The following is a 25,101-nucleotide window of genomic DNA, read 5'->3' on the forward strand; positions in this document are numbered from 1 at the left end:
ATCATTTAATCGACATTAACTGGATGTTGGTAATTGCCGTTAATTCTAGCTGTGTTATAATTTTTCTCATTATTTTAATATTTTATTTTCACATGATGTACTAATAAAATCAACTGTAGCGTCACTGGAGCGTAACTGTTAATGCATACTTAGTACGGTATCACGTGAGAACGTGCTCATCCGTTTACTGCACCCGCCCGGAGCACCACACTCGGACATCTGATACGGTGATCCGAGCGTGGTGTAAAACTTAATCTTTTATCCTTCGCCGTGGCCGTGTCCACCGTCCGCTTGCAGATAACTTTCCCCCATTTCGGTATGGGGCACAATTTGATGCATTTTGCTGTATAATCGGGCGGTCGAGCATTTGCTGATGGTATGTTGGAGCACGCTGAAGGTACAGCATTACTGACCTTCTCTGCAATCAGCTCAGGGCAGCACATCTTTGGTAGAACATCCGGACCTGGCTCTATTTACTTAATAGAAACAATTTTTGTCACAACATCATCACACTGTAGATCGTTAAAAGCTAATTATGTTTAATGATTAAGAGATAATGTTATGTAGAGGCAATAAGAGATAGTGATACTAAAAGATGGCGCTATCAAAAAAACATTTCATCGACAGGACATAAAAAAAAACACTCTGTCAAATTTGTATCACCCAGAACAGGGCAAAGACCACAAAACCAGTATCACTGTGCGCTGCAGTAGCTCATCACTGGAGCACATCATAATGGAGGAGTATCTTCCATTGAAGCGCACGAAAGGATTACTTCGAAATTCATACTTGGAACCACCGGACGTCCCCGAGAGTGGATGATGAATTTCAGCAAAAAAAAAACATGATTTCTATTTCACAATCATCTGTCCACTTGTTCATCAGCAAGGCAGCAAGCAGCAGGGAAAGAAGAGCGAGGAAAGAGCACCTGCAGCGCGACAAACCGAAACAACCGATGCGGTTGATTGGCCATCGACTGGGCGAGGGCTGGGCTACTGTTTACCGACCGGAAGTTCGGGATTGGAAATGGTGCAGAGGGTATATGCGATTACTTTCGGCTTCTTCCAGCAGCCACGAGGTACAAACGTGCCGCCGTCCGTATGGCCATACGGACGCAGATGCTCTCCAGAAGCGCCAGTGGAGTGAACACTCCCGCTCGGTATGTTCTGGGCAGGGATGGCAGGGGCTCGAGGATCGAACTTCAACTGAAGTTGGCGGTACGAGATGAACTAAATTTACATTTTATTGGCACAGCAAAGAACGGACCGGAAAGTGAAGGAAAGTGAAAAATAAAACCCCGAAAGATGCGAGAAACGAATCGAGAGCGAACGAACGATTGAACGGTGAAATAGAAAATGGATCGATGTTCGATGCCGTTCAATCGACAGTGTCTCGCTGTTCGTTAATGGTGGGAGAGGGAGTGGGAGCCGAAACACGAGGGATTCAAGTTTAAAATGGACGAATTCAATCTCCTTTGCATCTATTTTTAGCCACTCAGTGCTAGGGGAAAACGAACCAACAAAAAAAAAAGAACCCCGAAGGATAATAAGCACGGATGATTGGTGCGAGGTGCTCTCCATATACGCGTCGTCGCGATCAGTCGAATCGGAATCGGGGGACGATGCTGATGATGGTAAATTAAAAGTACACCCAAGTTCTGATTAAACTTTCGTCTGCTTTTCACCGTGTGCCGTTGAGGGGAGAGTTTTTTTCCTGCTTTTTTTTCTCTAGCCACCATAGACGCTGAGAGCTTTCCGATCTTTCCGACGCCACGCCAGAGCCTGTCAGCAATCATCGGGGTATCGACAGAACGTTAATCCTCCCTTCTTTGCACTGCGCGAACGGGGAAAATCATGTACCAGGTGGGTTGGAAGCACGCGAGGACGAGAGGACCTACCAACCAACACACCGTGGCACACCGTGACAGCTATCAAACCACCACGTATCCTGTATCAAAGGGAATTTCCTTGTCAGCCAATGACACGCTACCGTACGCCTGTATCGGCTGGGTAGATCTTGTTCTTCTTCTGCTTGCATTATTTTTTATTGCAATTGAAAGAAAGGAGAGCAGGATACTGCTGCCGCCGTACCGACTAGCCCGACGGTTCCGTTCGCGTTTGTCGTTCTCCGTTCGGTCCCGGAAAGTAGGAAGGGGAAGAAGCGGTGTCTCTGTGATTTATGGGTCATGTGATACTCGGCAGAACGGGGAAGTGAAATCTCAGATCCTACCGCAGTTTTACATTAAAGGAATAGCGGTCTGTTGGCGCTGTTGACTTACGCGCGAAGGTTTTCCGAACTCGATTTACACCTTTTTAAGCTTCACACAAAATGGGTTCCAATAGTTGGGTAATGTTTCAATTGATATGTCGTTTCGTATTAGTTTTTTCCTTTAGATTTTAACTTTGAAGATCACCTACATGATTCAACAAGTTACTTTGAAGACTTTTAATTTTGAGTTGTGCTTGATACAGTACGAATAGAAAGGTAAACGAGTTCAATCGATGTTCAAGTTTCTATGATGCATCATAACATGTGGGCATCATAACATGAGGGTAAACATGTGTTCTGCTGCCTGTTATAAATCCAATTTATCATCGAATGTATTATAAAATATGATTATGAATGCTGCAAAGTCATGATTACACAAAAGTAATTTGCATTAGCGGTAAACTACCATTGGTTAAGCTAACTTAGCTTTAGCTAACTGCCATTGCGATTGTCTCTCTATTCTTCGTCTTGCTATTTTCATATAACATTGGTTTGTAACTATCAAAAACACATAATGAATCCTTAAAAAAATTAATGAACCATAACATTAAAAGCTGCCTTTTGCTTCTTTTACCTTAATTTGCGTCATTCTTGAAGCAAAACTTACGGGTATACAACGGACTTATAATCGACTTGGCATGGATCAACATGTTCTATTTTAATCTATCAATCGTTTATGAACCGCAATGTTGCTAAAAAGTTCAATCTAATATCTAACCGGGCTGAATAAGTAAACGAGTATAATGCAAAGGCTACTGCACTGATATACGAACGCTATTCAATGATATGCCGTCTAGAAAGATTAGTAAACATTGTATTCGTTTGCTGGCACCTTCACAGCAATGTTGTATGTTAATCTCAGTTGTTTAATCAGTCGAAGTATTTGAAGTCAGTTTTTTAGCTGCTGCAAGTTTTTTCACTATATTAGCGTTTCGCGATTATCTGACATTTATATAATTCCAGCTAGATTACAATTTGTAATTTATAGGAGAGTCCCAATATTAATATCTAGAGTCAGATCAGAAGAAACCAATAAAGCCATAAGAGATATGCTATTGATGAAAAGTCGCGTAGTATTTTTGGAAGCGCACTGTAAGATGCAATTTTACTTCCAATAGCCCTTAAGGGGGGGCTTCGGTAATTTCTTACCAAAACAAGGAACATTTTTGACGATTTTTTGTGAAGTAACCATTCAATTTTATTCTTTCAAGTGAATGGCATATTAAACTACAACTTTTGAAGAATAATTAGTTATATTTTGGGAGAGATTTATTTAAAAATTCATCCATGGCATCAAATTTTGGATGTCATGTCTTTGAAAAGATACTTTTCACGGTGCCCATCGTAGCTGCGTGATGGGTCAATTTAAAAATACAAATCGATACTCGTTAGAAAAATTATAAGTTTATCCAGGTAGCCCCATCGAGTTTTTGTTGTTTTTTCCTATTTTTCGATTTTTGGCAGATTTTTGAAGTTGAAAAAGTGATGCTTTTTGCGATTCTGCCAAAAAAAACGAGCTTTACAGAATTGTTTTAAAAAAAGTATAAACAATTTTAATGATATCTCGACGGGGCTACCTGGCAAAAAGTGTGCAAATTATGTGTAAAAAATTTCAAATCAATCGGCTCAGTAATTGTTACGGTACGATGGGCACCGACTTTGAAAACGTTGGTTTGGGGAAACGCTCTTCAAAGTAGCGGGCTGCATGGAGCCTTGTATGAAACGCGGATTTTGAAAAATCTGTATCTTTGCCAGTTTTTCTTCGATTGATCCAAAACTTTTACACAATACTCTTGATAGGATCAGCATTCAGGGAAAAATGTAAAAATATGTGTTACAAAACAAATTTAAATACCGAAGCCCCCCCCAAAAGAAAATTAAATTTCTTCTTGCTTGCTTTGCGCTAGTGAGCTTCCACAAAAAGGTGCTAACAAGATCGATTCCATAGCTGCGGTTTCTCAGACTTGTGTTAATGATCAGTATCGTCAACTAAAGTCATTTTATTGTTGTGCGTTTTATTATGGGTGTAATTCATAAACCCCATTTTATATCCATCGTGTTTCAGATTAGTACGTGAATTCCTTCCTTTGATTAGCTTTCCATAAAATCCAAGCCCCCTTGTTGAACAGCATTTCTCCTATTTAAGCATCCCTCTCCCCACCAAACTGTCAGGCAATCAGATTTGCGAAAACGGAATTCCAACAACCACCTAATAGGCTCGGAGGACGCACGCCGGTTAGTCCGCGACCACGCGTAACTCGAGAGCAACGGGCTCTGAAAGAACCTTCTTTCCCGCAGCGTGTTCCGGTGGGCCTACTAGTTATAAATAATCCACTCCACGGCTCGACACTGGTAATTGGATGGCGAACGAGCTCCACTGACGACTGTGGCGACGTGTCGTGGCAGCATTCCCGGACTGACGGTCACATATGGCGCACGCACGCACCCTCGCACGCATTTGCAACTGCCACCATCATCATCGATTGGCCCTTCGGATTGGCGTTCCCCCTTGGCGTACTCGATTAGTCTTATCACGGATCCACAGTTCCGTTCGGGAAATCGGAGAAAGCTCGGTCCGAGAATACGCAGTCAACAAGTGAGCTTTCGTCGATGCGAACCGACCGACGATCACGATGACTCTCTGCGAACCACTGCGAGCGTACTCTCGGTGGCCATTCGGGAACCCGAACGGCTCCGTTGAAGGAGCAACACGGTCGACTCGGCCGGTCTGGAGTTCCACTGGGCGCCTCGCAGAGATCAGTTTTTCCAGGGACGTTCGTTGCGTTGGATGACCAGCCTTGCCAGGTGTCTGCAGTTTGTTCGATTGGTTAGTGTTGGTTGGGGGCTGGTGTGCAAGTATTCGCCGTTCCCAGTTCGCGAGCACGAACAAGCGGAAACATTAGGTGTCAGGGTGCGTGCGTGGTGGTGATGGTGCCTTGAATGTGATTAGACGATTCCGGCAAAGTAAGAACAGCGAACAGAGGATGGAACGTCCCGGCTGCACGATATGCCGCACCGAGTGATAGACGTGGAAAGCGGAACAGTTCGTAGAACTAGAGACAGAAGGCGAGAGTGAGAAAGATGTCGAGTGGAAGAAAGAAAGGTAGAGAGAGAGAGAGGGGGGGACTCCGAACCGTCATCATGGGAGGGATTTACTGTCTCTTCCGCGATCCAGCTCCCGGGGAACCACAGCGCAACGCGGCGCGAACACACGCTGCCCGGCGGCAACCTAACCTCAATTTGATGACGGTGAAGTTTGCGAGCGTTGCCCAGCCTTCTAAGATACCTCCCGTCCTGGGGGCAGCATGGTGTGAATGCTGGCCCGTGCTGGTCGCGCCACGCGTCCAGCGGATCGAAGAAAGGAATCCCGACAAACTCCTTGGACACTCCGCCACCGCCCACCGCCCCACCCGGGGGGACGTTCCTATCGATTGTATTAAATGGGTTTTTTACGATGGGCTTCCGTTGGAGTTTGTGGTCCGTCCCGAGGGACGGAGGAAAGCGTTGGGGGAGAAGAGCAGCAGAGCATAAATCATTATCCGGTGCTGCCGAAGGGTGCGTAGAGGATTGATTGCGAAGAGAGAGAGAGAGACTGTGCTGGGTGCGTAAGAAGTGTCCACCCGGAGCGATGAACTCGGGGAAAAGATAAAAAGAAAGGTTCTGCAATGGTGGAGAAGGGACGGTGGTCCACGGGAGGGTTGAAAGTGACAATCAGCCTCCCCGCTCCACCTCTGAAGTCCTGCTAAAGGATCTGACAACTCGTTGTCGAACTAAAGAAGGACGATCCGGATCCGGGACAGGGTCGGATGCGCTTCAAGCGCGAGGGAAGTGAAATTAGTTTCCCTCCACCCCCCCCCCCCCCCCCCCCTTTTCCCCTTTGAACACCATGCAAATGGCGCTGTACCGTGACACGGGGACACAAAGAGCTTTTTTGGTTTGTGGGGTGGAAAATGGAGGAGCGCGATAGCGTGATAAATGTGCGAAAGTGAAATTTAATATTAACCACGATCGTCAGTCACCAGCGTAGCAGCAGCTGCTGCTGCTGCTTCCGCTTCTTGTTGCTCTCCGCTCGCCGTTCATCGCCATCGTGCGACTTTCTCGCCAGACACCCGAGCGCGGCCCGTCTTGGGATGCTCGTAATGGTGAGACCTTCGCATTCTATCGCACCCGCTACGCTGGCCTGGCGTTACGGGAGCGCAAAAGTCGCGTCCGCGAAAAGTTATACGTCGACGGCTAATTTTTGTGGAACGCCTTGCGCGACTTGCGGTTTCTTTGCATTCTTTGCGGGCGTGTTAGTCTAAGACCCCTTGATCCCCTTTCGGTGCCACCAGAAACCAGTTCGCATAAAGTACAAGGGCGACGGCCTCCGTAAGTTATGCTAAATTGAATAAGTTGTACGCTAAGTTTTGAAGACTTGTGGGATTGGTGGACTTTTGTCCTGTGCGGGGACACACGCAGACACACTCACGGTTGCTCAAGGTATGATAGGATTAGATGCGTAGTGAATCCCTCGTAGTAGAATCTTGGTTTTATCCGATTTAACCGCACGATCGGAAGAAGGTTTCTTGGTTTAGGAAGATTAGATTTACAATGTTTTTGGGAATCTTTTGACGGCACGTGTTATGTAATCGTAACGTGAATTAAGTGGTAAATGTCTGGCGTTGGTTTGGAATACGTGGAATCAAATTTAAATAATGTCACGCCAAGTACTCGAATTATGATAAAAAAACGATTTTTTATGAAAAGTTGGATTAACAGTGATATAACGTTTCTAAAAAACTGTTTTTTTAACATTCTTTACGACCTTCAAACGCTTTTCAACGTACAACATTTTGCTACAAATCGTATGATCGTTTGAGCCTTGAAATAGAGGCCAAAGTGGCCAATGTGAGATCTTCAAGGGATTATCTGGCCCCGGGTCTGTCGATCCGGGAGATAATTTGTACCCATTGTTAGATTACTTTTAGGTTTCAATACATTTGTTCAAAATACATCCGTTTATCATACAAAACCTTGGTCCTTGCGTCCTGTCTCCATAAAGACGACTGGAGATACCTGGCCCTATCTCTCATAAACTTTGCAAAACAACACGTGCCTTTATATCCTGAGAATGTTTTTGTGGCTCTCTGGAATGTCCTTAAACCTTCCTATAAAAAAAGCGGTAATTTTTGGCATTTCATCCGTTCCAACCTTTACTTTTTTGTAGGAAGATCGAGAAAAACCCGTCAAAGATTGCTTTCCTGGAAGTCTGATATTGCAGGTCTTGTTTTAGTACATTTCACATGATCGAGTTAGAGATATTACCCTTAAGGCCGGAATACACGAAGCGTAAACTCTCGTATAAACTCAGAATGTAATGCCAAAAAGTTTACATTTGCCGTTTACACGGTGTAAAAAAGATTATAGGTCCACGGAGCATAAATCCTAGCGTAAACGCTGTTTGCAAGCGATTTGCCTCACTATATTTCCTGTTTGTGGTTTGCATTCATAGTTAGTGATCATTACTAGCGTTTTTAATATTTTTCTTCGGAAAAAAGATCCTATTTTTCTTACAAAAGTCGATAAAAGTTCAGTGTAATTCGGATTACACGTCTCAACCCGGTCATGTAAACATGTTCAAGTATAAATTAATTTTATATTTACGCTTGAGTTTACGCTTCATGTATCGCCGGCTTTACGGCCTTACGAAACGTTTGTGAATTTCGTTTGGTCTTTTCACGGGATTCTTTCGGGAAGTTATTTTAAAGAGATAGCTTCGTACTTTCTATTGAAGATTTGTAAAACTTGTGTTTTAATTATTTGATTGTTGATAAGATGTGAAAAAACTAATAGGAATTTAACTAAATTGTAGAACAAAATTGAATAAGTACGAGCAAAACTATGAAAGTTAATGAACAATTTGTAAAAGTATTCAGTAAAGCATGGAAAACTAGCAACAATACTTATTTTACTGTAAGTATAACCACACATTGGACAAGGTGTGCATTTAAACTCCTCAATTGTCACAAAACATAAAAACGCTGCTGTCAATGCTGCTTGTCACTCGTCTAGTAGCTTAACTTTTGATAAAACACAATCCCTCCTAAAAAGAACGATAATTATCGTAACTTTATCATGCCAAAGAGCCCAAGCGGGGCGCACCTTCTGGCGCTTTCTCTTTTGTTCCCCTCCCCTTCCGGTGGACGACACGCCGGAGAAAGTTGAAAACTAAATTTCCTCTCGCTTTCATCGCGGTCCAACCTAATCCATCTGGAGGGCAGCGCAGACCGGTGATGGTTTTTGCGAGGGGGGAGGTCAGAAAAGAGGGATTGTGAAGGTGAAGCAAGGCGAAACAGTTGTACAAATTCCCAGTGCCGTCCGCGCGTTCCGCGCCTCCGTCAGCCGAAGGTCATCAGAGGCCAGTGTCCGCGTGGCGCGATTTGCGGATGTCTGATTTTTGGTGCTTGTGGTAGGAATTTCGTGAAACTTGAGCAACCAGCAGGGAAAGTGCTGTAAAGTTGGGCAACAGATCCGTTCTCCTTCGGCCAAAAATTCCGTCCCTCAGTACAGGACGTTTGGCCTGGAATGGTTCGCACCATCGTCAATCGTTGACAAGTGGTTTCTTCATTGTTGAAACTTCCAGCTCCATTTCAGCTTTGCTACCGCGGTTATTGCCCGCCAACCAGCCAGCCAACCAGCCAGGCGCTAGAGCCTGTGTAATTTCCGCAATTTGGGCCGGCTGGGCGATGATGAACTGCAATCAGTGCCGGTGATTGGGTGCGATTATTAACGCGCATTTATTTGCTAGTGTGTTTGTGTGCCAGTGTCGGTGTGTAGAAGTGAAGAAGGATAGTGAGCCGTTGTGACCACGGGTACGTGAGGAATAGGAAGGGGATATTGAGCGCGAGAAGGTGGATAGCAGTAACAGAACATCTTCAAACTCACCGCGGAACCTAGCGCCAAGGCGAAGGATCATACTTGTGCTGCATTATTTGAACATCACTTCCGCACAACAAGGAATCAACGCGGGGCCATAGACATAGACGTGCGCGCTGGCCAGCATCTGGAAGAAGGTAAGTGCTGCTATGGCTATAAAGGTGGGGCCAAGAGGGTTCCGTTAGAATATAATTAGTTTGGAAGGCGTATTTGAAGAGCCGGATTCCTGCGCAAGGATTCACTGTAAACGGAACTGTGGAATGCGTACCTTCGGTATAAGTCCATCAATGGTAATGCGATCGTAAGAGGTCGCTGGCTGCTGGGGAGGGCAAAGACAACTATGCAATGATGCTGGATGATGATGATTATTACATTTTCTCGAATACAACACGGTACACAGGACGCTTCATAGTTTAGCGAGCAAAGAGGATCGTTACTCGGCATAAGTTGAAGACATGACTGACATCTTCGTCTTCTTCCCGGTAAATATGGTTAGATACTCTGAACATTTAATTCATTTAATGTTTTCTAAACGTAACTGCTGTACCGGGAAGAAGGCTTGAGTCCATTAATGCCAGAAAGCTACAGAAGATCCTGAACACCTGAGCTACTGAGCAGCGGTGTGTAGTGATGTTTGAAAATGTGGTCGGAGTTTCAAATCATCGACCTGCTCCGTTTCGTCTGAAGCTCCAGATAAAAGAGAGGAGGAAGCAAAGAAGGGCACGAGGGTGGGGAGAAAATTAGTTTTGGGATTTAGCTCCCGGTGCACGTTTTGCAATTTTGCGTTTCAAAGAAAATTCACTGTAAACATTCGATGCATACCAATTGCTGTAGTTGGTTTGGGGTTCGTCCGTGTTACTGTTTTCCATTTGCTGCTGGCAATAGGGAGGGAGTGTACACGTAAGCACAACCACTACTTGAATATGCATACTGTCCCGTGGTGCATAAGGGAAGGGAATGAGAGAAAGAGTGAGTCTGTCTGGTGTTTGAAGTTGAAGCAGATAATGTCCTAAATACGTTCGGTTCGAGGAAAAAGGTTAAGATACCTCTTGCTGGAGGGTACTGCTCCGTAAGTGTGTTTGAGGGCATGAAGTGTAGTTAATTGGGTCAGGAAATGTTTATGCTACTCATTTGGATTTATGCTCGCACTCTAATTGGTCTGCACCGGGATATGAGTTTTCTTCGTAAAGAACTGTTTGCGTTGAGTTGATTGCCTGGGAGCATCTGGTGGACAGGTGCAGTCGTTTGACTATATTACCTGGTTTTAGGGATCATGAGAAGGCAAGAGCTTCCTTGTGCATGAAGAAGTGGAACAATCGCAGAGGATTTTAAAATCAACATCCGAGGGGAATTACTCGTAATTATTATTTTGCCAATTATTTCAGCCCAATTGAAGACAAAAAGTAATCAATTTGTTCATTCGAAAACTAACATAGTGCTATAGCCGTGTGAATTTAAAAGAAATTAACATTTCCACGAACGAATAGACTCCTAGAATGTTTGTTTTTAATTATAGAAGAAAGACACGTGCAAGTGATGTACTTGTTGCGTTTTGTGCCTTTCTTTGCGTCCAATTATAATGGAATCAAATTATAAATGAATCCATTTGCAATGAATCCAACATGCCTGCAATTACAATATAATGTTTGCAAAATTAAATGAAAAAACACATTTTTTCAACATTGCAACAAACATCACATAATGGAATTTGAGATCCCTGATTTATTTAGCGATTTTAATTTTTATGACAATCGTCTGGAAATTACCGGATACCTGGCGCCTCCATCATCGTATTTTTGGCATCTGAGCTTCATCATTCCGTTTTCCCTGCTCGACGATCAGTTTTGGAATTGCCTTTACCGCTCTGGCCTCGAACACTGGCACCGGTTGGGGTTTGATGGTAAAAATTAAATCTAATAAAGCCATTCACCTCCAAATTAGGCTGAAATGGCCCACGGGCTGGTTGATACGTTCTTTTGCAGTTTGGGTGCTAATATACGTTTGCGACTCATGCTCTAATCGGTTTAGTTATCGGCCATACCATTCAGTCTCAATAAACCACCATAAACACGATCTTAATCCTTAAACAAACAACTTTAATCTGTACTCTCTCATGTGCAGCAGCAGCAATCAGAATGCCACCTTGCATTGCACTGCACCGCCCACTCGCCTCGAGATTCATCGTAATTAATTGTCACTAATCCACTCAACCTCACTGACAGGTTATTGCCAACAACCAAAAAAAAAAAAGGGAAAAAGAACCAATCACCGCACACCGCACAGTACAGGAACCCAGCGGAATTGGCAGATGCGTGTCGCGCGTCGTAATTGGGCTCGTCGCACTGTTCCTACGCAGAAACGTGGCACTGCCGGTGGCAGTTAAACTTCCAAGAGCCTCTCTCACCCTGCAACCACCATCCACCAACGGACGCCTCTCACCTCAACGCTCACGAGGGCAAATGTCACGAATGGGCGTTCTTCGTGGACCATAATATGCGTTGGCACACGCGAAAACAATTGGCCACCATTTCACCGGGATGACGGGGTTCGATCTTTTGGCATGGTATGACAACAGAGAGAGAGAGAGAGAGAGAGAGAGAGTTGCACCGATCCACAAGTGTCACAAAGAGGATACCGTGAGGTCGTCGCTCAGTGACATTTAATTCGCCAATCTCACAGACTCGCTGACTCGCGTGACCTTTGGCGCTGATGTTGATGTTCAGCAGAAGCGCATGTTTGGTGAAACTCTCACTCTCTCTCCCTCGCCTTTTTCTCTTTTGAACCAATGGCAATGTGAAACTTAAACAAACAGTGGCCAGGCAAGCGATGGCGCGTGCGATCTGCGCCACGAAATCACTCGCAATGATATTCAAAACGCAAGAAAACTCACATTCATTGGCAACTCAAGGAGTTTCGTCAGAAACGGCCCACGCACAAAATCATTCGTCAAACATCAAACTTACCAAGATAAGCGGGAAATGGACGGAAGCCTACGCGTGGTTTTTATGTGGGAAGTGCGCAAACCTCAACATTCCATCACTTATCATAATCAACAGGAAGGATGAACGGGCGAAGAGTGCCAGAAGGACAAACAAACCGCACAAGCCACGCACTCTGCACACGGTGCTCGGTAAACAAGACGAAGGGGAAGACGGACGGACACCCAATCTCAATCGCAATCCCGATCCCCAAAGCGTCGATGGCGAACGTCGCTCGTCGGTGATGACGATAATTGGTAAACGATCACTTCATTTTTCTGTGCCCCGTTTGTTCCCTCCCCCCCCTTTGCACCTTGGGGAAATCATCATCGCCGTCCCGCGCCAATATTGTTGTGCGCTGGACCGCGGATCGATTTCCCTTTTCTTCCGCTTGGCGCGCTCCTTTCAATTAATTCATCCACATGGAGCCCGTCGGCCCGTGGGACGACCGTAGGCGACCGTCTTCCTCCCCTGGCGCCGCCGCCAAATGCCAATGCGCCAACACCAGCACCACCAGCACCAACCGTCTCTCTCGGAAGGCGAATATGCTCTTCTGATAATGATTAATGAAATTAATTCAACGCCTTTGTGTGCGTCGCAGGTGTTGGCGAAAATCCCTACATAGAGGGAGGGTGGCTGGAGGATTAGGTTTCGTGGGAAGTGACGGTGAAGATTCATCCAAACACCCTCCGGGCGCCTGGGATCGGTTTCCGGTTGGTTGAGCAAGCGAGCGAGCGAGCGAGCGGTTCGATTTCCCCATTAAACCGATTGTTTCACTTCACTCCACGGTCCACCATTTTGATTGATATGATGGCCCCAGGTTCGGTTGGTTCGGTGTCGCTCGAATTCCGCGAACCGACCAGAGACCAGGCCAGACCGGGAGGGAAGGTAAACAATCTTTACCCTCCTCACTCTCTCTCTCTCTCTCTCTGGGGGGAATTGCGCGCTTTCGATCGGTTTGCGGTGCCCGAAAGAAATCATGATGTAAGATGATGAATCAATGGTGCGGATTTTCGTTCCGGATTCCAGAATGCCATCGCAGTGCCAGCCCTAGCTCCAGGGCAATCCAATGGTACATGGTTTGGTCCGGTGAGCATGTTTCGGATAAGAAGAAGTGCTTGGAGACAACATTGGGTAAAGGTCATCGTACCGCCACAGTTACAGGAAAGCGATGGCTAATAAGGGTAGGGTGCTGTTTCTGGTTCAGGAGAGCACACTGTCCCTATCGAACAGAAACACACTCGTCGATGTCCAGGTCTAATGGGGAGAACTCACGCAAAAACAGGGGGAATTGGTAGTGCTGCTCATGGGAAGCGAAAAACATCGGTCTATGGGTACCTGTGGTGCTCAGGTTCTATTAGATATCCTTTTGAGTCCAAACGTTGCACTAGAAGCTAAGCTAAGAGCGGTAGTGTACAAGAAGATGCTGTATATTTCTCAGACAACAACAGAACTGTCCTAACCAGCCATTTGCTTGTGATCAATGCGTGGATGTGAATTTGATAAACGTAAAGAATCGCGTTCCAGATTTAAATAATGATTTCATGTTCTACAGTTTCGAAAAGCAACTGTACTTTAAATCCGCACCTTAAGTAGAACAATAGTACGATAACAAATCGCAGTTTTGATAGATAATTTTAAGCAAATTATCTGGATAAGTGGAAAATTGCAGTGCAATGAAGTTAATGAACATGTTTACTACATTTATACACGAACACAATGCAATTCATTTAGGCAGTTCTTGGCGGTAAATATTACATTAACTTACTAAACACTCAAGGCCCTTGCACCATTAAAACCGTCGTTTCTCTGTTTCACTATTTGGGAGGAATTAGGACAGCACAGGGTGAGGCAAAAAAACTGCAACACAGTTAAAACGCCATATCTTTTTCTTTTTTGTTTGGAGTTTTTTGAGAAAAACCAAAAAATGCCGGGAATCTCATAAACTTTTAGAATCAGTTTAGTTTTGAATTACGTCTTGAGACCGTAGAAGAAACCATTGCTCGCTGCCCGCACGGTGCTTTGTGGCTTTTTGGCTCATTCTTGGAGACGCTCAAGTTTGCTCAAGCTGGTCAAAACTGTGTTATTTTGTAGTTCTAAGCTTGCTCTTCAAAACACCACAAGTGGAGAAGTCCTACACTTTTAATGTCCATAGATATTGACAGCCAATGAGGCATCGAAATGAAGTCTGGGACTTTTTTTTCGCTTATCTCATGTCTCGGTTGCTTTGAGGGAAGATACAGAGTCCTGTTGGAGTCTCTGAGGCTTTCGCATGAATTGTTTGTATCTCTAGAACTACAATGAAGCTTCTAATAGGTTTGGAAGATGAATTTGTTGATGTATCGCGGATACACCGAAGAAAAATAAGCGAAAAATGCGAAAATTGGCAAGACAAGTCACATTAGAGCTGGTTATCACTAACCTGCAGCCGAAAGAATTGAGAATAATCCCTTCTCTAGTAACTCTGCTTAATAGTTTTAGTGGTTAACTATCCTTATTCTTAGAATATCTGCAGATTCACTGTTAGTGCCCGTATCAATTTCATTGTTTTATTGAAAACTATCAAGCTTGTTGCTTATGTTCAGTATTGTTACAATTGTTTTACATCGTCACGCACATCTAAAATCTTTAGAAATTCCAATTAAATACATGATCTCGTCTACGGAGAACTCTTTTTCCTCGTTATATGATTCTTCGATCCAATTTGTAAACAAATACTCAACTAATTTTAGAAATTATCGTTTTTAAAAGCTAATGATTATGAGCCAGTATAAGCTTCCTGTCTTATACTAACCCATAATACTTTGAATCTCATGATATTGCTCCTCTTATACCAAAGCTCTTAAAATACAAACCGCATTATTCCGCAAACATTCACACCAAAGGAGAACGACAACTGCATACCCATTACTTTACATCCCCTTTTGCTGTACGCTTGGGCGCACTTAATGCCCCTTCCCGAAGCAACGCGAAAACCGCTAAATTATGATCGTCCCGGAAAACGCCATCCCAACAGTGCGAAGACAAAGATGAATCACGAGCAGCAGCAGCAGCTCGCTGCTTAACTCGAAAAGTCTCGTGACACTCCGACCACCGTCAACGATTGGAACATAAATCAACGTCCCGCAAGTTGACCTGCTGGACCGCACTGCTACTACTACTACTACTTCCTGTGACAGTGGTCCCCGTGTTTGCGTCGCATTTCCAACTATTCCCCGTTTCGCTGTGTGCTCGGTTGTAATCGCAGAGAAAGAAAAGAAAGGAACTAAAACCGAGCAACGAATTTTCAAATAAATGTTTTCAACAAAAGAGGATCTGGATCTGGTAGAAAGGGCGCCAAAGATGATTTCGCACGCGCACGTTCAAGATGAAGAAAGCATATTGCACTTGTGCAATACACTTTCTCTCTCTCTCTTCTTTAGTGACGACCATCACCTCATGCTCCCCCGGGATGCCTGTTGCTGACAAAACGACGACACTGCAATGAATGAATAATGGGGAGCTCGGCCGGGGGTGGCAAGAGGGTGGCAACAGTACGTACGCACGCAACAAGCCAACCATCCGAACCACCAGCATCACCTCGGGCTCGGAAGGTTCATAATAAATAAATGTCAGCCTTTCTTTTGCCTTTTTTTTTTCTTTCTGGTGCAGCAAAGCCAACGTGTCACTTGCAACTTGGCACGACCTGGAACGGAACCGGGACTCCATCGTTTGCCCTCTGGGCACACTCCGAGCAATGTGGCGGCAGCGCTCTGTTGGTTGTTGGTCAGAAGAACCTTGGCAAACCCGGGGTGCAACCGGCGACGGCAACATGCATTCGCCTTGTGGTTATGCTCTCCCTCTTCTGTCCTCCCCTTTCTGATGGGGTTATCCCTTGTCCTCCCGTTCCCGTAGAGACCACAAAGAAAACGCTTTCTGCTCTTCGGTCAACCACAAAAGTGTCTCTCTCTCTCTCTCTCTCTCTGTTGAGCTCTAAAAAATGGAAATGCTGCCCCTCGAGAGGCAAAGAGTGATGGAACGTGCAGAACTGACCGAATGCACGAAATGCAGCCGCAAGCAAAACAACACCGAGCGTAGGAGAGGAGGAGGAGGAGGAGGAGCAAAACAATGGCAGATTGTTGCATGCACCTGTTGGGTTGGTCACCGCAGTGCAGCACCGAGCCTACGGTCCAACACTGACAACGGCGATGAGTTTTGGTCCTTTGGATGCCGGTTTTTCTTTTCTCTTTTCTCCATACCCTCTGTTTTTTTTTTGCTTCTCTTTTGCCGTCGCAAAAACCACAATTTGGTTGGCTCCTATCCTAGCACCAGGGGAAATTATGTACCGCAACGGTGCACGGTCCCTGGCACAATCTTGGTCGGTCTTGGTCTGACAGGGACAGAGCCGGGGTACGGTACGCCGACAGGCAAACACCCAATTGCCGGCGGAAATTGGCAAACGCCAGGGCCAGGACCAGGAACAGAGCAGGAATAGAGCAGGAGGAACATGCAAACGTGATAATGGCAAGATATGCATTTTTGAAAAGGCAACGGGCATCCTTATGCGACCTGACACCATTTCTCGGTCCCCACGGCCGCGCACTCATCATGTGCTCATGATCCCTTGCCCATCCGTCCTCCATTTCCATGCTGGTGCATCTTGCTCGACTGCTGGCGTGGGATGTTTCGTTCCCGTGATGCACCGGAGGTGGGGCTTTGATGCAGGGATCTGATTCCGTACGGTCTGTGGTCTGTATCTTTCTGCTTTGGTTCTCGTTAATTTTAACTGCCATCGTTGCAAGAGGTTTCTGGATGTTGGTGAGAGCGTTTTTTTTTGTAGCGGTGGGTGGGGGAATGGTGTTTGTCGTGAAATGGGAGGACAGGTTGCATAAATGGGCTGCTTGTTTCGGAAAAGATATTAACCATTTTGGAACAAGGGGCTACAAAGGTTTTTTTTTGAGAAGCATAAACTGGTGCTTCCATGCGTAGCATTGTCATTCATTGGGGAGACAGAAAGATAGCATTCTCTAGGAAAAGAGAAGTAGAAAAAGGATTACGCGAGCAGAGAGCTGTGAGTTAGTTAAAAAATATTTCATTTAAAGAATCTGTGAAGACATTGAATAAAGCAGTACCTCTGTGATTGTGAATGTGATAAATCAGACAATTTATGCTTCATACTCAACCGCCACCTTTCGATGATTCGCGACAGGCGACAGATCTCAAATCAAAGTTAAAGATATATTATTCTACTTGATGAGAAAATATAGAAATATTAAGTTTTATGATAAACATACGGCTCGTCCGTCCTTATATATGTTAAAAAAAAAAAAAGTTTTATGACAAAATCGATGACAATCACCTCAGCCATGCAATAGAAGCGTAAAAAGGTGGCTAAAAAATAAATTAAATGTTAATTCAACAATGTATCGGAGAGGCAAAGGCGCCGGAAACACGGAATGATGGAGCTCCGTTGCCAAAAACCCCGATAATGGAGACGCCAGGTAACCGGTAATTTTCAGGGGTTTGTAATCGAAATTGAAATCGCTAAATTACCCACGGATATCAAACTCCATTATGTAGTGAATGTTGAAAAGTTGAAAACATGTTACTTCATTCAATTTATCGAACGCTACTGTCAGTTGTATTACCAATCTTCAATTCCCATTGGATAGGGGATCATTTGGGTGATTTGATGAGCGTGGTTATGCAAGTAACGAGATGTGCTGTCAATTAAGTAATCTTCTCCATCTTTAGCCCATTGATCGACCATCGAAAATAACTCAAAACTGATTGGTTGCCATTTCCATTTTTTATAAATATGTTTCACTAGAATTTCAGTTGCAATGTCCAGAAATAACATTTCATGTAGGTGAGTTCCATCACATTCTCACTGATACTTGTTCCAGGCAACTATTAACGACCTAGTGGGCAGTAATTCTCGATATAACTTATTCACTAACGTATCCGACGTTATAACGAGCACCTACGCCTTGTAATGCGTCTGTCCAATTGTTAGGGGATCGACTTTATTATCATTCGGACTAGCTCTCCGTCTAGAAGCCTTCACGGGCTGGAACTGGCATTTCTTGCATGGAGTCGCAGCTTGTGCTTCGTGACAGGTTTCTTGAAATTGTCTCATATTATACTTTTATTACATGATAACAATTTTGCCGTCAAGGACTACCACAACGAAATTAATCATTGAAGTTGCTATCGTGTTTGAGCACAGTTGTGATAAAACAACATTTATTTTAGATCGAAATTCACATACCCTTTCATTCGTTAGGTAAGAAAAGCTCGTGAAATCCGCTTTTAATTTTTCTATCGACACTTTATCCAAATAAGTTCAAGTCCTGGAGAGAAGAAGAAGTTTCTAATTCCTGTCAAGTTACTGTTATCCATTTCTGATAAACAAACATACATTTTACTTTACTGCGGCGATGGGCTTGCTACCAGTGTTTCATCGTATGTTTTTTTTTGTACAGCTGGAATACAATGTTCCATTCGTGTATTAGCGCCTGGAAAAAGGCTTGCAACGAATAAAGCAAGGTGTCAAACGACAAGTTACTGCCAGTGAATGTGAAACAAGTTTTTCTGCGGTTGCACTTTTTGGATTGGTATTCCTCTGATTAGAATTCCATTTGTCTTCCCAATAAAAAAAATCCCCAAAAAAGAGTGAAACAAACCATAAGCCATCCCCTTCCGCCCTTGCCACCCTTTTAATCAAAAATCTTGCACCGAGATCTCTGCATGCGATTAGCATACATGCCACGCCACGCCACGCCACTACACATTGTAACGCAATTTGCAGCTCCCAAAAAAAGAACGTCCACTGCACCGGACACCGGAGGGCCTTTCCGCGTACGCACCCACATAATCCACCCGGGGGCACACATTGTGCGTTTTGCTGTCGCCCCACGGCTGTCGGTCACGGTAACGCTGTAAGCGGTGTGACAAGTGACGTGGAAGTTCATCATCAGGTGCTGCACCGCCACAAGCCACCATACCACCAGGGCGTGTGCGTAGTCAAGGGCATCGAACCGGACCAGCCGACGGCCCCGCAGAACCGGAACAACCGAGCGGGAGCTCGTGAGGCCCCCCCGCCACGCGTGTGGTGTCAAATGAAATTTTGTTCCTATCTGTCGCCCGGTAATCTGCTCGTTGATTGGACCGTCAGCTCTCGTTTGACATCCCGGAGCGGGGTCCCGGGACGACGGTTTGACTCCATTCCATCCGACCGTCCAGTCTGCTGACCGTTTTTCAGCTGCTGCTGCTGCTGTTGGGACCTGTTGCGCTGTCCCCGTAGTTGGTTTGTGCGGTGCCGGGGCTTTCATCGCGTTGCGACCATTTTCGGCGACATTCGGTGAACTGTCACTCAGCAGCCAGGAGGGCCACGAGGTGAGAAGCGTGGACTGGCTGGCGAAACTCCATCAAATCAAGCATTTGGGGCCATTTCTGGGGAGGAGGCTCCGGACGGACACGAAGCGGACACGTTCGTTCGTTCGTTCGTTCGTTCGCCATTACGTTTGCTGACCGGTGGTTCTCCGCTAACCAGATTACCCCTAGGCGGGAGGGAGGAAGTGCCCGGAGTGGCCCAGCACACACAGGACACACAAACACACCGCTACAGCCCGGTCTTGTTGCTGGTGCTGATGGTGATAGTGGTCAAGATTTGCCACGTCAACGTGTTTCTTCTTAATCTACTCCCGGCTCCTGCTCCAGCTGTCATCCCTCCACACGAAGAGAGGGCCAGCGGGGGGTGGTTGATGAAGTGAAATGCCATCCAGTGCCATCCGTTGTGTGCTATCAGATCTAACGAGCTGCTTCGAGCTGTGTGCGCGCACGTTTAGTTGCATTTGCGCACCACGCAACCTTCCGAGTGGCACAACTCGTGTGGAAGCCTAAGGATGGAAGCGCGTGGCGTGACATTATGCGACGATTATCCACGGAATTGTGCCGCATGGAATATCATAATCGTCGTCGTTGGTTGTTCCACCTCCACCGAGCAAATCACGCACGCACCGCCCAGACACAGGGCGCGTGACGTTTCGTTCGGTGCCGGTAGTCTTGGTTGTTGTTGGTGTTGATTACGTGCCGATGTTGTATTTTTCTTTTCCGTGGCGTACGAGAAGAAGGCTCTCAACGAGGGTGAAGGTGCTGGTAGGGATTAGTGTGTCCTCGGTCTGGTGAACGGAGGGAATTGTACGGCAGAATACGTGCGGCAAACGACAGTAAGGTACACTGTTCGTGTACAGCGAGCGAGCAAGTCGATAGCACCAATGGAATGGGCTTATCTGCGATGCGTTGTCGTATCACGTTCAGCACGGATCCGGCGCACGACTCCTTTCAGCACTGATTTTCTCCCCACGCATGGCTTTGCTTGGCTGTGGTTAATGCACGTTTCGCGGAAAAGCCAAAGCAACTCGTTTGCGAACACGGCTGTGGGGCTTTAGTGGCTGCCGCGCCTTCGGTGGTCATCAATCATTTCTGGTTTTAATATAAAACGCCTGAGTTATGACCTAACTTTCCATGCCCATTCCAAACAGGTGGCATTCGGAATTTGGTTCAAGCATCAACCGGGGGGAGGAAGAGAATGAGAAAAAAGGAAGTGTTGGAAAACAATCAAAAGCAAGTAGCGCGTCGCTACTTTAGAAACCCATTATTCACCCTTCCCTCCACGCTTGATTATCATCGACGGGACGGGAAGTCATGAAAAGTGGCAATCTGAATTGCCACTTATCTCTCTCGCTCGTCCTAAGTGCTCTTGTCAGACACTTTGTGCTGCGGGCGCACGGCATCCGGTGAAGACATTTTCCGCACCGGCGGTACATGTTTTGGGCGCCTTCAAATGTGATTCGTTTTTTTTTGTCGAGTGCACGAGGAAGAGTAGGCATTGTTGGGAAAAAGTATCGTTAGAGTGTGACTGGGTTTCTTGAGCGATGTAGTGCCCACCGAACCAAACGATTCCCAGGAACTGCCAGCAAAGGCGGCTATGGCTGCTGGTGTGGATTACATATTTTATAAATATTTTGTTCCCCTACTTGCGGTGGGAAACAGTGGCAGTGGTGGATCCAAACAAAGCGAGTGTGCCATGGCAGGCGATGCGTTTGCTTCGATTGAGACGAAAATGAAAAAAGGTTCACGGTGTGCTGAGATCGGAGCGGATGTTTTGCATATCAGCTCAGCTTCGCTTTGTGGTTTGCCCCTTTTTTTTCTCTTCATCTTCGTCGTCGGGATTGTCTGTTCAGTTATTGTGAATTTCATTATACCGCGCCAGGGGATGAAACGATCGCAGGGCGGCGGGAATTGTGTGACGGGGGCGGGGAAAACCGAGTGACGGTTTCGAGGCTTACCAATCGTATCGCCAACCTCGGTTCCACCGGTATCGGTTTTTGCTTCGGTAAATCACCACCACTACCAGGCACCAGACGGTGGTTGGGGCTGGTTGGGGGGGATCTAAACCAAAACACCATTCCATTCAAAGCCATCGGATCTTGTTTTGATGTTTGAATGTTCAATTCGATGCTAGCTGCACCTGGTGTGTTCGGTTGGGGATTATTCATGGCCGCTCGCTCGCAAAACGCACGTCTGCGGTTTGCCAAAATGGCGCCATTTCCCACTGGGTGTGCAACAGTGCGGCGAGGTTATGGGAACGTGATTTGCATAGACATATTTCGTTCGTTTCGGGGGGGCACGGGACAGGAATTGGACAGGAATTTATTATTTGGCAGCATTTTATTCATCTTTGCCAATGTGGCAGACCCATGAAAGTGATTTGCGATGGGGTTGTCATTCCTTTCGCACAAGTAACATGCGTCCGGTATGTGGAAACAATGAAAGAAAAAAATGGCATAGGATTTGTTTTTGATTTGAGGTTTATGGATTGATTTTGATATGATTTTTGTTAAATCAAAAATACAAAGACTGTACTTTATTTAAGTTTTTTAAGAGGGAGCTAAGGTCAATCCAGGACTCAAAAAAGGCTAATTTTTGTCGATTTTTTGTGAAGAAACCGTCCTACTTGATTTTTTTTCTAGAAGATGTTATAAAAGACAACAACTTTTAGAGAATATTTGATTCTAATTTGGGGAAGATTTATTAAAATGATATTTATATTTAGGACAGCGTGTCTTTGGAAAGATGCCTTTTCCGGTTCCCATCGTACGCCATGTGCCGGGACATTTGAAATGTGAAAATCAATACTCTTTTGATAGGTTATAAGGTTTTCCAAGTAGCCCAATCGGGGTTTTGCTTATTTTTGAAGTTGAAAAAGTGATCAACCTGCGTTGGCGACAAATTGATCAATGAGCAATCCGGGACGAGGGTTCGTCGCTTAAACGGGCAAGTCTTTTGATTTGGACCAAAACCTGTGCCCATCGAAGCTGCGTGATGGGTCATCATAAAATTACCAACAAAAAGAAAAAGAAAAAGAAAAAATGATGCTTTTTACGATTCTACCCAAAACACAGAATTTTACATAATTATTTTAAAAAAAGTATCTACAATTTTTACGAAATCTCGGCGGAGCTATCTGGAAAATAGTGAACAGATTATGTGTTAAAAACATCATATCGGTGAGTCCAGTAGTTTTTACGGTATGATGGGCACCGACTGTGAAAATGTTGGTTTTGGGGAAAAGCTCTTCAAAGTAGGGAGCAGCATGGAGCCTTCAATGAAACGCGAATTTTCAAAAATCTATAACTTTGTGAGTTTTGCTTCGATTGATCCAAAAAATTTACAAAATGTTCTTGAAAGCATCAAAATTCAGGGAAAACTGTTAAAAATATGTGCCACATAATAAAATTTAATACCGAAGTCCCCCCTTAATGAAAAGCCCAACAAAAATCCACGCTTAGCATGTGGATATTCAGTTTAATACATAAACTGCTCTACTAACTCTTTTGTACAGCATAAACTTCGATAGTTCCCTTTATTTTCCTGAATTTAAACATTCGTCACCCACGAAACGACAATGTTTGCAATGAATTCTTAATTATTTGCAGCATAAATCTTCATAACACAACCTACCCCCTCCCGTTGGATCGGTGCACGATATAGGATAAAGAGGCTTTCAAATCGAATGGAGAACCGTACCGTCTATTTCACATTTATCTTGAAAGTCTAAGCAAGAGAGAGAGAATCAAAGAGAGAGTGCGAGTCCGTGGGTGGAAAACCATCGTAGCCACAACCTCTAAGGTCCTACCAACCAGCCAGCGGGAGTTGGCGCACCCACGCCAAGATGAAGCTTTCATCCTACGATACCTATAGCCGCCGGGGGTCTCGGCGGTGGCTGCTGCTCCGTGCTGTCGCTAGCGTGTTCCCAGTATTCGCTCATCGCCCGCAGACAGTCACTTGGGTCGGTCGCTTCAGTCGCTTCACTATATCGTTTACAGGCGGGCATCACGTTGCGTTAGTCTTTGTCTCAGCTGCCGTGTCGTGCCGTCGATCCAGTTCAAGTGTTGTGAACGAACTATGACCGTCCTGCAAAAGCGTCCGGAACAAGCAGCAAAAGGCACGTTGGGAGTTGGTCTTCTCTTAAGAGTCGAAGGGAGACGAAAGGCTGGTAAGGAGTCGAGTCGAGTTTCGTGAACGCTTCAAATCGCCGTCAAACCGTCAACGATTTTCGCCCGAAGGACGATTTGAAGCGCACGCGAAAAGGTGGCTGACAAAGGGACGGAACAATGTTTATCCTATTTGAACCGGAATCGACTTTCGCTCGCCCATCCGCCCATTCGCTTCGCTCCTCGGTGGTGCTGGCGATTTTTCACGCGATCCAATAACGGATTTCACCCACAACCGGGACCTCCTCGCAGCCAAACATTGCGCCACATTGTTTCATTTGCTTTTGTTTATCCATCGCGCCACTCTCTTCCGTTCGTTGTTCCTTTTTGCCACCAAAAAAAAAAACCTCCTTCCGGCTAAATCACGGCACCGGGCAACTCCAAACCCAACACACTCACCCACAATCACGCCACAATCGCCGGTCGGAGTCCGGGATCAATGGCGTGCGGTGTTGCTGTTTGATTCGAAGTAAAAGGATGAACTGCTGCCAGCGCAGGCTTTCCTTTACTTCCCCCCCCCCCCCCCCCGTTTTATTCGGTTCTCTCTTCTATCCTCCCTCGTCCATAGGAGTGATTCTGGCACACCTTAATACACGGTGTGAACACGAACACCCGCGGTGATGCTGTTAGTTTTTGTAATGCAAAGCAAATTTACAGCCACCCCTAGGCACCTGAAGGGAACCCCCGGGGGGCCGTTCTTTAGAGGGTGGGGATGCAAAGGGATGGTGGTTTCGCCGCAATTTCGATCGAATTGATTTCACTTTGTCAATAGTATGTAGCGCGGAACGGTGCACGGATTATTGGCGGTGATTTCGGAGCAGCGGGGGATGCGGCTAATGGTGATCGTGGGCGCGAGGGTTTTTGGTCGAGGGTTACAACCGTTTGCCAGATTTTATGGAGCTGGAGATAGCAATCTCGCGCGTGTTACATCGTTTCGATGTTAGCCAGTAGGGGATGTGATGTGTTGGTGTGTTCAATTTGAGGAGCTTTTAAGGGGGGCTCCGGTATTTAATTTTGTTTTGTGAGAGATATTCACTTAACATTTTTCCTAAATGCTGATCCTTTCAAGAACATTGTGTAAATCTTTTTGGATCAATCGAAGCAAGAATAACCAAGTTATCGATTTTTTCAAATCCACGATTCATACAAGGCTCCTTGCAGCACTCTACTTCAGACTTCAACTTCAGAAATCTGCCAAAAATCGAAACATATGAAATTCAACAAAAACTCGACGGGGATACCTGGATAAACTTATAATCTTTCAAACGAGTATCAATTTATATTTTTATGAAGACCCATCACGCAGCTACGATGGGCACCGTAAAAAGTATGTTCTCGCAGACGCACCATCAGAAATTGGATGCCATAGATGAAGTTTTTATTAAATCTTCCCCAAATTG

General features: G+C 45.4%; 1 protein-coding gene across 4 annotated transcripts in view; it reads left to right on the forward strand.

Moving 5' to 3' along the window:
• Positions 1-5,036: 5,036 nt before the first annotated feature.
• LOC126578426 (ras-related protein Rap1) overlaps positions 5,037-25,101 on the forward strand; it is a 69,886-nt gene continuing 49,821 nt past the window's right edge. For 2 of the 4 annotated variants that reach the window (XM_050240964.1, XM_050240967.1), the window contains exons 1-2: positions 5,038-5,095; positions 8,891-9,320. The gene's annotated coding sequence lies outside the window, so the exon portion shown is untranslated. Of the gene's footprint in view, positions 5,096-8,890; positions 9,321-25,101 lie in introns of all 4 variants that reach the window. The other 2 variants (XM_050240965.1, XM_050240966.1) reach the window with 2 other exon arrangements.

Source organism: Anopheles aquasalis, chromosome 3, assembly GCF_943734665.1.
Source record: "Anopheles aquasalis chromosome 3, idAnoAquaMG_Q_19, whole genome shotgun sequence".
NCBI lineage: Eukaryota > Metazoa > Arthropoda > Insecta > Diptera > Culicidae > Anopheles > Anopheles aquasalis.